At 41.4% G+C, this 13,783-nt stretch overlaps 1 pseudogene; it reads right to left on the reverse strand.

Annotated features, from left to right (window-relative positions):
- Positions 1–2,223: 2,223 nt before the first annotated feature.
- On the reverse strand, positions 2,224–2,910 carry LOC118906715 (annotated as a pseudogene).
- Between the last annotated feature and the right edge of the window lie 10,873 nt (positions 2,911–13,783).

The following is a 13,783-nucleotide window of genomic DNA, read 5'->3' on the forward strand; positions in this document are numbered from 1 at the left end:
TTTGGATTGATCCCTTGATCATTATGTAGTGTCCTTCCTTGTCTCTTGTAACATTCTTTATTTTAAAGTCTATTTTATCTGATATGAGTATTGCTACTCCAGCTTTCTTTTGATTTCCACTTGCATGGAATATCTTTTTCCATCCCCTCACTTTCAGTCTGTATGTGTCCCTAGGTCTGAAGTGGGTCTCTTGTAGACAGCATATATATGGGTCTTGTTTTTGTATCCATTCAGTGAGCCTGTGTCTTTTGGTTGGAGCATTTAATCCATTCATGTTTAAGGTAATTATCGATATGTATGTTCCTATTACCATTTTCTTAATTGTTTTGCGTTTGTTTTTGTAGGTCCTTTTCTTCTCTTGTGTTTACCACTTAAAGAAGTTCCTTTTGTATTTGTTGTAGAGCTGATTTGGTGGTACTGAATTCCTTTAGCTTTTGCTTGTCTGTAAAACTTTTGATTTCTCCATCAAATCTGAATGAGATCCTTGATGGGTAGTGTAATCTTGGTTGTAGGTTCTTCCCTTTCATCCCTTTAAATATATCGTGCCACTCCCTTCTGGCTTGTAGAGTTTCTACTGAGAAATCAGCTGTTAACCTTATGGGAGTTCCCTTGTATGTTATTTGTCATTTTTCCCCTGTTGCTTTTAATAATTTTCCTTTGTCATTAATTTTTGTCAATTTGATTACTATGTGTCTTGGCGTGTTTCTCCTTGGGTATATCCTGCCTGGGACTGTCTGCACTTCCTGGACTTGGGTGGCTATTTCCTTTCCCATGTTAGGGAAGTTTTTGACTATCAGCTCTTCAAATATTTTCTCTGGTCCTTTCTCTCTCTCTTCTCCTTCTGGGACCCCTATAATGCGAATGTTGGTGCGTTATTGTTGTCCCAGAGGTCTCTTAGGCTGTCTTCATTTCTTTTTATTCTGTTCCACGGCAGTGAATTCCACCATTCTGTCTTGCAGGTCACTTATCTGTTCTTCTGCCTCAGTTATTCTGCTATTGATTCCTTCTAGTGTATTTTTCATTTCAGTTATTGTATTGTTCATCTCTGTTTTTTTGTTCTTTAATTCTTCTAGGCCTTTGTTAAACATTTTTTGCATCTTCTCGATCTTTGCCTCCATTCTTTTTCCGAGGTCCGGGATCATCTTCACTATCATTATTGTGAATTCTTTTTCTGGAAGGTTGCCTATGTCCACTTCATTTAGTTGTTTTTCCCGGGTTTTATCTTGTTCCGTCATCTGGTTCATAGTCCTCTGCCTTTTCATTTTGTCTATCTTTCTGTGAATGTGGTTTTCCTTCCACAGGCTGCAGAATTGTAATTCTTCTTGCTTCTGCTGTCTGCCCTCTGGTGGATGAGGCTTTCTAAGAGGCTTGTGCAAGCTTCCTGATGGGAGGGACTGGTGGTGGGTAGAGCTGGGTGTTGCTCTGGTGGGCAGAGCTCAGTAATACTTTAATCCGCTTGTCTGCTGATGAGTGGGGCTGGGTTCCCTCCCTGTTGGTTGTTTGGCCTGAGGTGACCCAGCACTGGAGGCTACAGGCTCTTTGGTGGGGCTAATGGCGGACTCTGGGAGGGCTCATGCCAAGGAGTACTTCCCAGAACTTCTGCTGCCAGTGTCCTTGTCCTCACGGTGAGCCACAGCCACCCCCTGCCTCTTAAGGAGACCCACCAGCACTAGTGGGTAGGTCTGGTTCAGTCTCCTATGGGGTCACTGCCCCTTCCCCCTGGGTCCTGATGTGCACACTACTTTTTGTGTGCCCTCCAAGAGTGGAGTCTCTGTTTCCCCCAGTCCTGTTGAAGTCCTGCAATCAAATCCCGCTAGCTTTCAAAGTCTGATTCTCTGGGAATTCCTCCTCCCGTTGCCGGACCCCAAGGCTGGGAAGCCTGACGTGGGGCTCAGAACCTTCACTCCAGTGGGTGGACTTCTGTGGTATAAGTGTTCTCCAGTTTGTGAGTCACCCACCCAGCAGTTATGGAATTTGATTTTATTGTGATTGCGCCCCTTGTACTGTCTCACTGTGGCTTCTCCTTTGTCTTTGGATGTGGGGTATCTTTTTTGGTGAGTTCCAGTGTCTTCCTGTTGATGATATTTCAGCAGTTAGTTGTGATTCGGTGGTCTCGCAAAAGGGAGTGAGTGCATGTCCTCCTACTGCATCATCTTGAACCAATCTCCTCCTAAGGGAATTTTGACAATTTGTATTTTCTTGAAAATCAGCCATTTCAAGACTTCATAGTATTCTGTTGTCAGTGACTTCCTCTGTATCTGTCGATTTCATGTCTTCACATCTTTCATTTTTCTTTAATGAATTAACTACAGGGCTTTCAATTTGATTTAGTTTGCCCTCCCTGAAACAGTAAGCACTTTCTCTTGTTGCAGGCAATGGGCAGAGAACTGTTCTAATAGGTCCATCAAACACCATACTGAGGCCCCTGTGTGTGAGAACTAGGCATTTCAGGTACATTATTTTCAGCCCCAATCTTATCTGTAGCTAAAGACTTTGGCTATGAGATGGGAGTCCATCACTTCTCCTTCAGTTTCCCAATCAGGTCTTTATCATTCCTAAGATCATGTTTAGTTTCCACTGAGATGAGAGTGTTGGGAAATGGGGTCACATTTAGGATACCACTTTGCATGGATATTTGCAAATTGTGCAGGACTCACAAGGGAAAAGCAAATGAAGAATACATCTGCTTGCAGATAGGATGGGAGGTATAATCTGTCATAATCTTCTTGTCCAGGTTCTTGTCCCATAAGCCCAGATTCACCATTTTTCCACCTACCAGACCATTAGCTGAAGAGTTGTCTCAGACAATAGGGGTATATGCTCCAAGAAGTGCATTGGCATGTAACTGATCAGTAGGCAAGTTTTACCTACAGCTCCATCTTCCACCACCACACACCTGATGACCTGCATGTGAGCCACTTGCTTGGTGGCTCGTGGCTGTGGCCAAGCACAGAGTCAAGAAGCAGTGGGTTCAGGGGTGCCAGGGCCTCTTCCCACACTGCTTCACGCTCAGCAGACTGGAAGCTGAAACCTAGTGAAAGACCACCCAAAGAACCTCATGTTTGCATCTCAGTGGGGATTCTTTAAGGCCAGAACATCTCCCTAGCCTAAAAGGGACAAACTTACAACAGTAGAATTTGAAAGAGATGGAAACGGTGGAAGATTATTTGGTTTATGGTGGTTTATCCAGTGTATACAGATTACTCCAAGTAGTAAGGCAAGACTTACATCTGGAGTGGTTTTCATGAAATGGGCTGTGGGTGTGTGTGCACCCAAGATGGTGCTAGGGACTCCATTTATAAACAGCAATTTGAGTATCAGGGCCACTGGAATGCCTTTTTTAAAATTTATTTAATTTTTTAAACATCTTTATTGTGTAATGCCTTTTTAAAAGAAGAATTCATCACAATGCAGTGGAAAGACTTAGAATTGTAGTCACAGGACAGGGCTTTGAATTCCACTTCTATCATGAATGAATCCTTGACTCTGGGTAAGTGTTTCTTAATCTCTCTGAGCCTTAGTTTCTTTCTTTTTTTTTTTTTTATTGGAGTATAGTTGCTTTACAATGTTGTGTTAGTTTCTGCTGTACAGCAAAGTGAATCAGCCGCACGTATATATATATTCCCTCTTCCTTGGATTTCCTTCCCATATAGGTCACCACAGAGCATTGAGTAGAGTTCCCTGTGCTATACAGTCTGTTCTCATTTGTTATCTATTTTGTACATAGTAGTGTATGTATGTCAATCCCAATCTCCCAATCCATCCCACCTCCCCTTCCCCCCTTGGTATCCATACGTTTGTTCTCTACGTCTATGTCTCTATTTCTGCTTTGCAAATAAGTTCATCTATACTATTTTCTAGATTCCACATATATGCATTAATATACGATATTTGTTTTTCCCTTTCTGACTTACTTCACTCTGTATGACAGTCTCTAGGTCCATCCACGTCTCTACAAATGACCCAATTTCGTTCCTTTTATGGCTAATATTCCATTGTATATATGTACCACATCTTTTTTATCCATTCCTCTGTTGATGGACATTTAGGTTGCTTCCATGTCCTGGCTATTGTAAGTAGTGCTGCAAGTGAACATTGGGGTGCATGTCTCTTTTCGAATTATGGTTTTCTCCAGGTATATGCCCAGGAGTAGGATTGTTGGGTCATATGGTAGTTCTATTTTTAGTTTTTTAAGGAACCTCCATAGTGTTGTCCATAGTGGGTGTACCAATTTACATTCCCACCAACAGTGTAAGAGTGTTCCCTTTTCTCCACACCTGCTCCAGCATTTATTGTTTATAGATTTTTTGATGATGGCCATTCTGTTTCAACATCTGTAACATGGAAATAATAACCCCTACCCACCAAGATTGTTGCAAAGATATAAATCAATAATATTAAATGAAAAAAAAGGTAAGGTGCCTTGCAAACTGTAAAGTGCTTTGAAAATGAACGTTACTTATGCAACAAGCATTTGTTAAGGGATTACTATGCACATAAACTATATTAAGGGTTATAGCAATTTACCAGGTATATCTTTAAATATCTCATACCATTTTAGCCTATCAGTTGGGAAGTTTCTGTGGGAAAGCATTTCTCTGAAATAACTATTTTATATAGTATTTTTCCTTTATCCCATTGGCTGGATTTAAGAGATAGATCCGGATTGTAAAACATCAAGGAACATGAAGGTTTTTCAACACTTGCTCCTTGCTTTTATTAATAAAAAGAGAACTGTGCCAAGGGTGTATGCTTCACTGAGAAATAATGAGAGAAAATTGTTCACGGGCTTACTTGGTTAAGTGCAATTAGGCTAGCCTGTAATTTTTGTATTAAACTGCTTGGTAGTTGGGAACCAATATTTGGAGCTACTCATTAAATAAATTACCTAGATTAAAGAGTTTTCCCTGATTACAAACACAGGGAGCAAGGGTGTTGTTAAAACCCGTGGTCTCTTAAAATAAAGAATAATGCAAGGCTGGTGAACAGGTAGCCCTGGACCCTGGCTGCATGGCCCATGGAAAATGTTGATTAGACCCGAGAGCTCATCAGAAGAAGGAATTACTGTGAGGCTTGAGACCGGGGTGCTCCTGATGCTCTAAATGTGTGTGACCTTTGGCCAGCGTGTCAGCTCCCTCAACCCAGTTTCCCTTTCTCTCTAAAGAGGAGTAATAACATCCATCTGGACTATTACACAGGGATGTGGTAGAGATCTAATTCAAAATGCAAATTATAGAAAAAGCTGATTCAAAGAGGCTTGACAAGTTCTTCTCAAATGTCAATGTATATAGAATCACCTGGGGATTTTGTTCACATGCAGAGTCTGGTTCCGGAGGATCCACATTGTGGTCCTGATTCTGCGTTTCTGACAAACTCACAAGTGATGCTGATTCTGCTGGCCTACATACAGGTCACACTTTGAGTACTAAGGGGTTCAACAGCAAAGATAATTTTTTAGCCCATTAAATTGCAAGGTCCAGGAGTAAAGATTGGCCTCAGTTTCGGCTTGTTCCAGCTGCTCAACAATGTTATGAAAGTACTGGTTTCCTTTTGCTTTTTCCTATGTTCTGTAATGTCAGCTTCACCTTGTGGCTGGCTCTCCTCATGGTACTAAGGCGACTGCTTGCAGTTCCTGGGGCTTTGGTTCAGACATCCTTGGTTGTGGCCAGCAGAAAACTGTGTTCACAATATTGCCAGCCAAAGCCCTAAGATTCATTCCGACTAAACAGATGAAATAAACTGATTGGCTTAACCCAGGTCATAGGCTCTACTTGTGGGGCTGGAAGTGGAGTGAAATTCCCAGAACCAAATGGAAATCAGGGCTATGGAAAGGGGAAAACAGATGCTGGAGAGGCAGCCCAGGAATGTCCTTTTTTAGAGTGTTTATCAAATCTATTTTAACAAATGTGATGTATTAACAGGAACTATCATAAACAGATAGTTTGCGCACATCCCTATCTGTTTTAGAAATCTTCTTTGAGTCAAGAAAGATCAGTTTTTCTTAATAGCAAATGTATTTTGGAGATCACAACACTCTTTTAGAGATTCCCAAGACATTTATATTTATTGATAAATTTAATGTAGCTTGTGTTAACAGGAGTCACTAAGAAGGGTTGGACTGAATAATCTCTTTATAAAGAGATCAGAAAATCCACAGCACAGGGAAATGCTTTTAAGATGTTTTGTAGTTTGGTTTTTAAATTTAATCATAAATTTAACACTGCTGTCTGGCTGGACGTGAAGGGGAATAAGGGAAATATGGATGAAACAGTTGTAGCACATGAGAATACCAAGAGAGTGACTGGGGATGGGGCTGCCCTCCCCAGGCCAGAAGGAATGGTTTGTTGATTAAGACGAAACTAATTAAGTTTATAAGAGTTATTCACAGTTAGTGATGGTGAACATCTTGCTAATCTTGTCATTCTTATGCCCAAAGCTTTCACAATATTGTTGTTTTACCACATGCTTGTCACCCAACCAGCAGACAAAAGCTGGGAACTGTTTGTGTTGGGTCTGGAATTTACCATGGAAAAGATGCCAGGGCTGAAATGAAGTTCTCATTAGGAAATTTCTCTCCATAGGTGGACTTGCCCCAGTGCCATGATATCAGTGATGTCACCATGCTGTCAAATAAACTCAAGATTAATTCTGAGAAAGCAAGACTCCTAACCAGATTGTTTCTCCCCAGTGCTAAGAGCACTGAAGTTTACTGCTGGCTTTGGAACTTTGTGTACAGATAACTCAAATAGACAGAACCCACGAGTTTGCTGTATAGGGCAGTGTCTGTGTAAATGATAGGGTTGGCCATGGCTGGGTGTAGATGTGGCACGAACTGGATGAGGCTGTAGATCTGGGTGTGGGCCCCTGCAAAGCCTAGTTATCTTTTAGGTAGTATGTAATTAACAATTTAACCTTACCCAAAGAGCTTTATCGAAATGGAGGGTAAACTTGAGAACCCAGAACGAACTTGCAGTCAGAAATGGGGGTGGCCTTGTAGGCTATGTCCTTTAGCTTTGCACTTGGCATCAGAAGTATGAGTCCCTAGAATGAGCCTCACTCACTGAAATGTGTGATTTGGGAAGAGAAACGACGAGAGGCCCGGGATGAATCTTTGATTCCTGCATGGCTTCCTGTTCACCCATTGTAGTGTGCTCTTGTCTAACACTTGGAAATGAATTATCTGAGGAGACAAAGCAAAAGACTGTATCGGGAAGGGGTGCCTGGGCGGAGAGCAGCAGGGCAAGGGAACCCAGGAGAGCTGCTCTGCCATGTGGCTCGCAGTCTCAGGTTTTATGGTAATGGGGTTAGTTTCCAGGTTGTCTCTGGCCAGTCATCATGCTTGGCCCATAGTCTGACTCAGGGTCCTCGCCGGTGGTGCGTGCATCTCTCAGCCGAGATGGATTCCAGCGTGACACTTTCTGGGAGGTCGGCAGGACATATCGTCTCCTCCCTCCTCCTTTCGGCCCCTCTAGAATTCTCCTGGTTAGTTCTCAGCAGCAGCACCGTGTTCTTTATTGGGACTTCCTGTTGTGAGACAGCTCAGGCAAGTGATTATCATCATGCCTGGCCAAGGCGGGCAGTTTCAGTCAACGGTTCCCTAACAGTTGTGCTGGGATCCGTTACTACGTGTAAACGTTACCTGTGGAATTTAGAGATGAATCCACATCCCCAGGAGTTAGCTCACTGGATACATAGGAAACGTAAAATAGTAAGAAATAAGCTAAATATACAATGCCTTGGCTATTATTGTTCATAATAGCTAAAATGAAAATAAAGAGCGTTGGGGCAGATCCTGACTGTGAGTGCATCTCAGATTTCAGCCAGCCTGAGCTATGGTTGCTAGCTTCAGGGCTGCTACCAAAGGGGAATTTTGCTGGGACAACAGGTAGTATACCTCTAGGATGTCTGGTCACCAAAAAGGTTGTCCAGGTGGGTAAAAGGCAAAACCAAGGAAGTAGTGAAACCAGGGGTTATATGTGAAGGAGTCATTTCGTTTTGCATTGATATTTTCAGCTTCCTGAAGAACCTTTACTAAAATGGGTTTTGAGTGACTAACTTAGAGTGGTATCTTTGGTTTTGGATACTGCAGAGTAGAAGATCATGTTTGGGTTAATACAGGACCCAGCTCACTACTGAGCAATCACAGATGGCTGTATGTGATCCAAAAACACAGCAAGTTATTTCCAAAAGGACAGCTAGCCTGGTGGACTGGATAAAAGCAGCTACAAAGTGAGTTTATCCTAAGAAAGGAGACTGTCCAACTCTCCCTTTAAATGTGAAGTGGAACATCCCAGGTGAAACAGCTGAGATGCTTCATACGCAAGCCATGCTGAGATTGTTGGGCTATTCATCCACTGAATATACCCCTTACCCCAGGCATAGTAAATGCTGTGATTAAAGGCACCCCTTTGGCACGGACACCCCATGTAACATTGCTGCTTTGATATCGAGCAACAGTTTGAGAAGCCCTGTCAGATTTGTTGTCTCAGCTTCCCTTACGGATTTTACAGATGTTAGGAAATTAGAGTGGTTCACAAGGAAACGGGGAAAGACAAAGGGAAGAGTCAAGGGAGTGGACTCAGCAGAGTGGAAATCTTTAGATGGTTGTTGATAAGCGGGATGAATAAAGCGGACATTGATGAGTTGAAACAAAGGTCTTAATGCAGCACTATTGGAGGTTGGGTGGACCAGTGGAAGCCCCTGCTGGTTCCTACTGTTCAAAGGGCCCTAAACAAATCTTCTCTATTTAACCCCTTCTGGAAGAATTCAAAAAGCTGGAAGGCAAAGATGACAATGAGAAACGTGACCTGGAATCACCTTGGATAGTGGGCTGACATATTAATCAAGATGGAAACTGACAGAAGAGCCAGAGTCCCCCACCTGGGGACCCAAGGCCATATGCACATGGGTGGGTAAATGGGCAGTGGGGTTGAAGGAGAAGAGAATGTTTTGGGGCTTCTTAATATGGGATTCCAATGCACTATGATTCCAAAATCTGTTGGGAAGTCCTAATAAGATGTACAGTGAGATTGGGAGGACATGGAGATGCAGTGGTTGATGGGACTAAAGTGAAAGTTTGGACTAAAATTGGAATGTGAAGTGGTTATTTAATGTGAAGGGATTGGATTTCCTTTATCTGAACGTGACTTCCAGAGGTGGGAAGTTTGGGTAAAAATAAATGACAAGTGTGGAGAAGGAAAAATGGTAGTTGAGGATAAAGGAATGAATAAATGGGTTATGCAGTGAGGGAACTCCTATATTACTTAGGTGACTTGAAAGAGGCTCAGAGCAAGAGAATAATATTATCTCTAAGCTCACCTGTACCAGATGCCCAGAAAGGTGAAGCTACATGTTTGCCAAGACCACCCCTGCTTTGGGAACCTCACAAAACTGAATAGAAGTCTGCAAACCTGAGTGGTATCACTCTGGGAAACATTTTGGTCGAACAAGATGATGATGAACTAGACTGAAGGTTAATGAATGAGTAGAATTCTAGTAATGTGCCAACAGCTTTTGAGTCTTATTTTTCAAGTTACATCTGCTACAAAGGATATCATTTGGGAAGGACTTTGTGGGAACTTCTCCCTAATGGGCCGTTGGACCATGTGGAGTACAGCTCCCAGCCGACTGATGATTGTGTAACTCTAAACCTGGATGATCGAAGGCTTAGAAAGTTTCCTGGCTATCGTGGTGGCATGACCAATATACCACAGAGTGCTATGCACAAATACGTATTATGCTTATTTTTTGTGGATGGAAAGCTGTTAAACAGAATAGAAAAAAACATTGGGTTCCTGATGGGATTAGAGTAATAGGTACCACATGATGGGTCTGAATTCCCCTGGAAACAGCCCCAGCTTGAGATGAGGAGGGCTGTGGGTGACCTTATGGCATACTCAAACTAAATGACATCTAGCTGTGACACCACTCATCCAACCCTAGAATGGAGGACCCAATATTTGGGGTACAAAACATGTATACTAACTGCACTCAGGTCATTGGTACACAATAGCAACACATGCATGGTGAATTAAACAATACCGGACCACAGGACAGAAAAGGACTTTAGGGGAGAAAGTTCTGGTCTAGGCATCTTGGGACAAGCTGAATTCACTTTTAATGAGGAGTGGCATTCAGAGGAAAAGTACTTTTAACTAGAATGAGCAAATTAGAGGGATTCTCTTCCAGGAGGCAGGAAAGGGATGGGAGTGAACCTGGAAAGATGATAAAGCTGTAGTGAAGTGGGTCAGGCAGACTCAACAAATAGTGCTGATAATGCTAGGATACACTGTTTGTAAAAGGCTTGTACCCTTACCCAATAGGACCTCTTGACTATTTTAAGACAGATGAAGGGGCAGTAGTCATGGGGCAATGGCCCTCCATCCCAGCAGCTGGGGCTCAAGGGCACAGCAATGGAATCTTATGGCCCTCCAAACCTGTGGAGTTCTCTGGAGGCATTTGTAATGTACACTGATACACTATATCTGCCCTCACCCCTAGGATAGATTAAAAGACATATCCTGTAATACAGTTAGCAGAGATAGGAACTATTCTGAATACCACCCATGTCCTGCCAGTGGGAGGGAGGTGGGCCCTGCTGTATAGTAGTGCACAATGGAAACTAGTCTTAGTACAAGCCTGTGAACTGAGACAGGGTAAATGGCTTTGACCCCAACTAACTTGACCCTGTAAATAACCAAATCATGGGCAACATAATGACACCTGTTCATGGTAATATCTGACATATGGGCAAGGATAGATTATGTTGGAAGGCATAACAAATACCTCTGTAATTCTAACTGCTTTTGTTATATAGTGAAACAGAATTGTACCATGACCATACTCTAATACGATGTAACATTGGCATTGTTGGTAAAATCTGACTACCTTATGTAAGTCAGTCTTATGATTATACTGATATTGATAATCAAACATATTGAGAGATGTAGTTAAAGCCTCTTCAGGATATAAATGGAAAATGACTGCTCTGAAGAACTGGCTTTAGCTAACCATCAGATAATTGCTATGCTAAATAGTTTTCTACAAGTTTATCATGATGTACAAATAGCAGTAGATCAAGGGAGGAAACAAGTAATAAATTTAGTACAAATATATGAAAATGTATGTAATGACTTTATAGGATGGATTAATTTCTTTAAATCTGCCCAACACTGGTTCCTCCAAATGTTAGGCATATTTATACTGATTCTGTTGTGGTGTCTGTCATATAAATTCTTTCCTAAATGTAGACGCTCAAATATGATCATTTGGCTTAAGAGAGCCTTGGCCAAATGCCAGGGGGTGGCCTGTGTATTTAACAGGGGGAGGTCTGGACTTTGCCCTCGTCTCCTGGGGAGGTGCTCTCTAGGAAGAGTGTCTTTGTTTACCTGGGGGCTTTGGGCAAAAACAGACAGTCTAACAATGTGATTTATGATGGGGACTTTGAGCTACATGATATCTGCTCTACCTCTGGAGGATCTAAAGGTCAGCCCTGTGTGCAGTCAACCAGGTCTCCACAGTAAAAACTCTGGACACCAAGGCTTGGGTGAGCTTCCCTGGCTGGCAATATCCTGTGCATGTTGTCGCAAATCATTGCCAGGAAAGTTAAAACTGTCCATGACTCCGTGGTGACAGGACAACTGAAAACTCCATGTTTAGAAACTTCCTGAACTCTGCCCCGTGTATCTCTTCCTTTGGCTAATTTAATCTGTATCCTTTATTCTTTCACTGCAATAAACCATAACCACAGTCATTATGGCCTTCAGTACATTCTTCTAGTGAATTACTGAGCCCGAGTGTGGTCTTAGAAACCCCTCTACCCTGCAGTTGGTATCAGAAGTGAGGGCATTCTTGGGGACTGTGCCCCCTAACCTCACAGGTGGATTTTATAATTTTATTCTTGTATCTAACAACACCATCCACTTTCAAATATGCCTCTGCTAGAAACATTATCCTTTAAATGGTTCCTTAAATGCCATTACAACTATGGTATAATCTGTAGTAAAGCACCATGAAGATGTTAATACAGATGTATGTGTGAATTAAAAAGTGACTCTAAATGCTTAGTAACCACTTTACTTCACATTAATAATTCAGCTATTTTTATTTGTTTCTAAACAAAAAGCAAAGAGGACCCAGCCCACAGAGTAATTGTAATAGTGTGCACAATTTTTATTAAGCCAAAATAAAATCTTTTAAAGTTCTCAGTTTATGAAAGTCACTCAGATTCATTTCTTTTTTTCCCATCACATGTCTTCTTTTTGAAATTTTCTCTCAAACTGATAGAAACTGGCATGCCCTTCCATCCTACATCTCATCTTGGGGCAAAAGGAGAAGACATCATTTGGTGTCCTTAAATGGTAATACTTTTAATTGGAAATCTGACCCACCCCTAACTAGAGTATTGTTTATTCTGTTCCACCTGTTTCAAGCAAGTGCAGTAAAGTGATCAGAGATGAACTAAAAAGAAAGAAAATGGCAAGGCATGCTACACAAATAATTTTCAAAGACCCTTAAATTGTGAATTTTGAAGATTTTCATGCTTGACAATACTGGGTATCTGTGCTTCACAAAGCACTTTACAAAGCAATATTCTTGGCTCCCATTTGGTAACTGGCAAAAAACAAACAAACAGAAAAGAAACAACACTCCCCCCTTATCCAATACAACAAAACCAGGGGCAGGGCAATAATGAGAACTTATTCAGAGTCACGGAGGAAATCATGAAGAGTGCCAGATTCAGAGCCAGTCCCCTGGGCAGCATTTTTCTGTTCTTCCATTTTTGCTGCCTAGATATTGGATTTCAGTTGGGGTTATTTAACTTACAGGTCGATCATATATTCAGCTTTTCCAGAATGTCACGGGCACTTTGCTACAGATTCAATGCTTTCTCTTTTAACTCTCCTTTTACTGATTTCCCTCCGTCAGCACCAGAAAGAAAAATCACCTGCTGATGGTTTGTGGGCAAAGGATTATTTTAAGAAGAATTAAAAAAAATTATAGACCTGTCTGAGAAACATTTCTATCTCAAAAAGCAGTGTTTTCAGAGTTGTTGATCCCCAGTTTTTCCCTAAATGGTATTAAAATAAAATAATTTATAATATAAAAGTTATATAATAAATATGGAATAAGTATATACTAAAATAATTTAAAAATACACATAATTAAAATTGGCATTTTTTACACTTAAAACCCTTACAGAAACATAAAACAAATAGAATATTTCACATTATATACCCCTCAAAAAATCCGTCCAAAAATGAAATTCAGAATATCATCATGACATTCATGTGGTTGGTGATTTTTTTTTTCTGGAAGGAAATCCCCTTTGTGAAATAACTGTGGTGCTGAGTGCTACAGCTTAGATATTTGTATATCTCCAGCAAGCATTTACTACCGGGTGCTGTGTGACGACTCAGTTCCCTCCTCCTTTTCTCTAGTGACACTCCTGAACAAATGTTATTTGCATGTCTGTTGGTCTTCTTGTGGCATGGAACACATCGTATGCTTACCAAGGGCACGTCAGTTCTTTTCACATTAGCTCGTGAATGTCAAGAAGAATTACTCAATGCCAATGAGATTCCGAAGTCTCCTGATTGTACTAGATGATGAGTTGTTTACTCACATAATCTAGAATTTACCTGGGTTAATTTTTTGATAATCATCAAAATGCAAACGCAAAAAGTAAAACCCTTAGAGGCAAGCCAGGGACAGCAAGATGTATATCACTTGGACCCCAGAATCCATGAACCTGGCTTGAGAACCACTCTTAAAGATGCATGTG

The sequence above is a fragment of the Balaenoptera musculus genome, chromosome 14 (genome assembly GCF_009873245.2).
Source record: "Balaenoptera musculus isolate JJ_BM4_2016_0621 chromosome 14, mBalMus1.pri.v3, whole genome shotgun sequence".
NCBI classification, from domain to species: domain Eukaryota; kingdom Metazoa; phylum Chordata; class Mammalia; order Artiodactyla; family Balaenopteridae; genus Balaenoptera; species Balaenoptera musculus.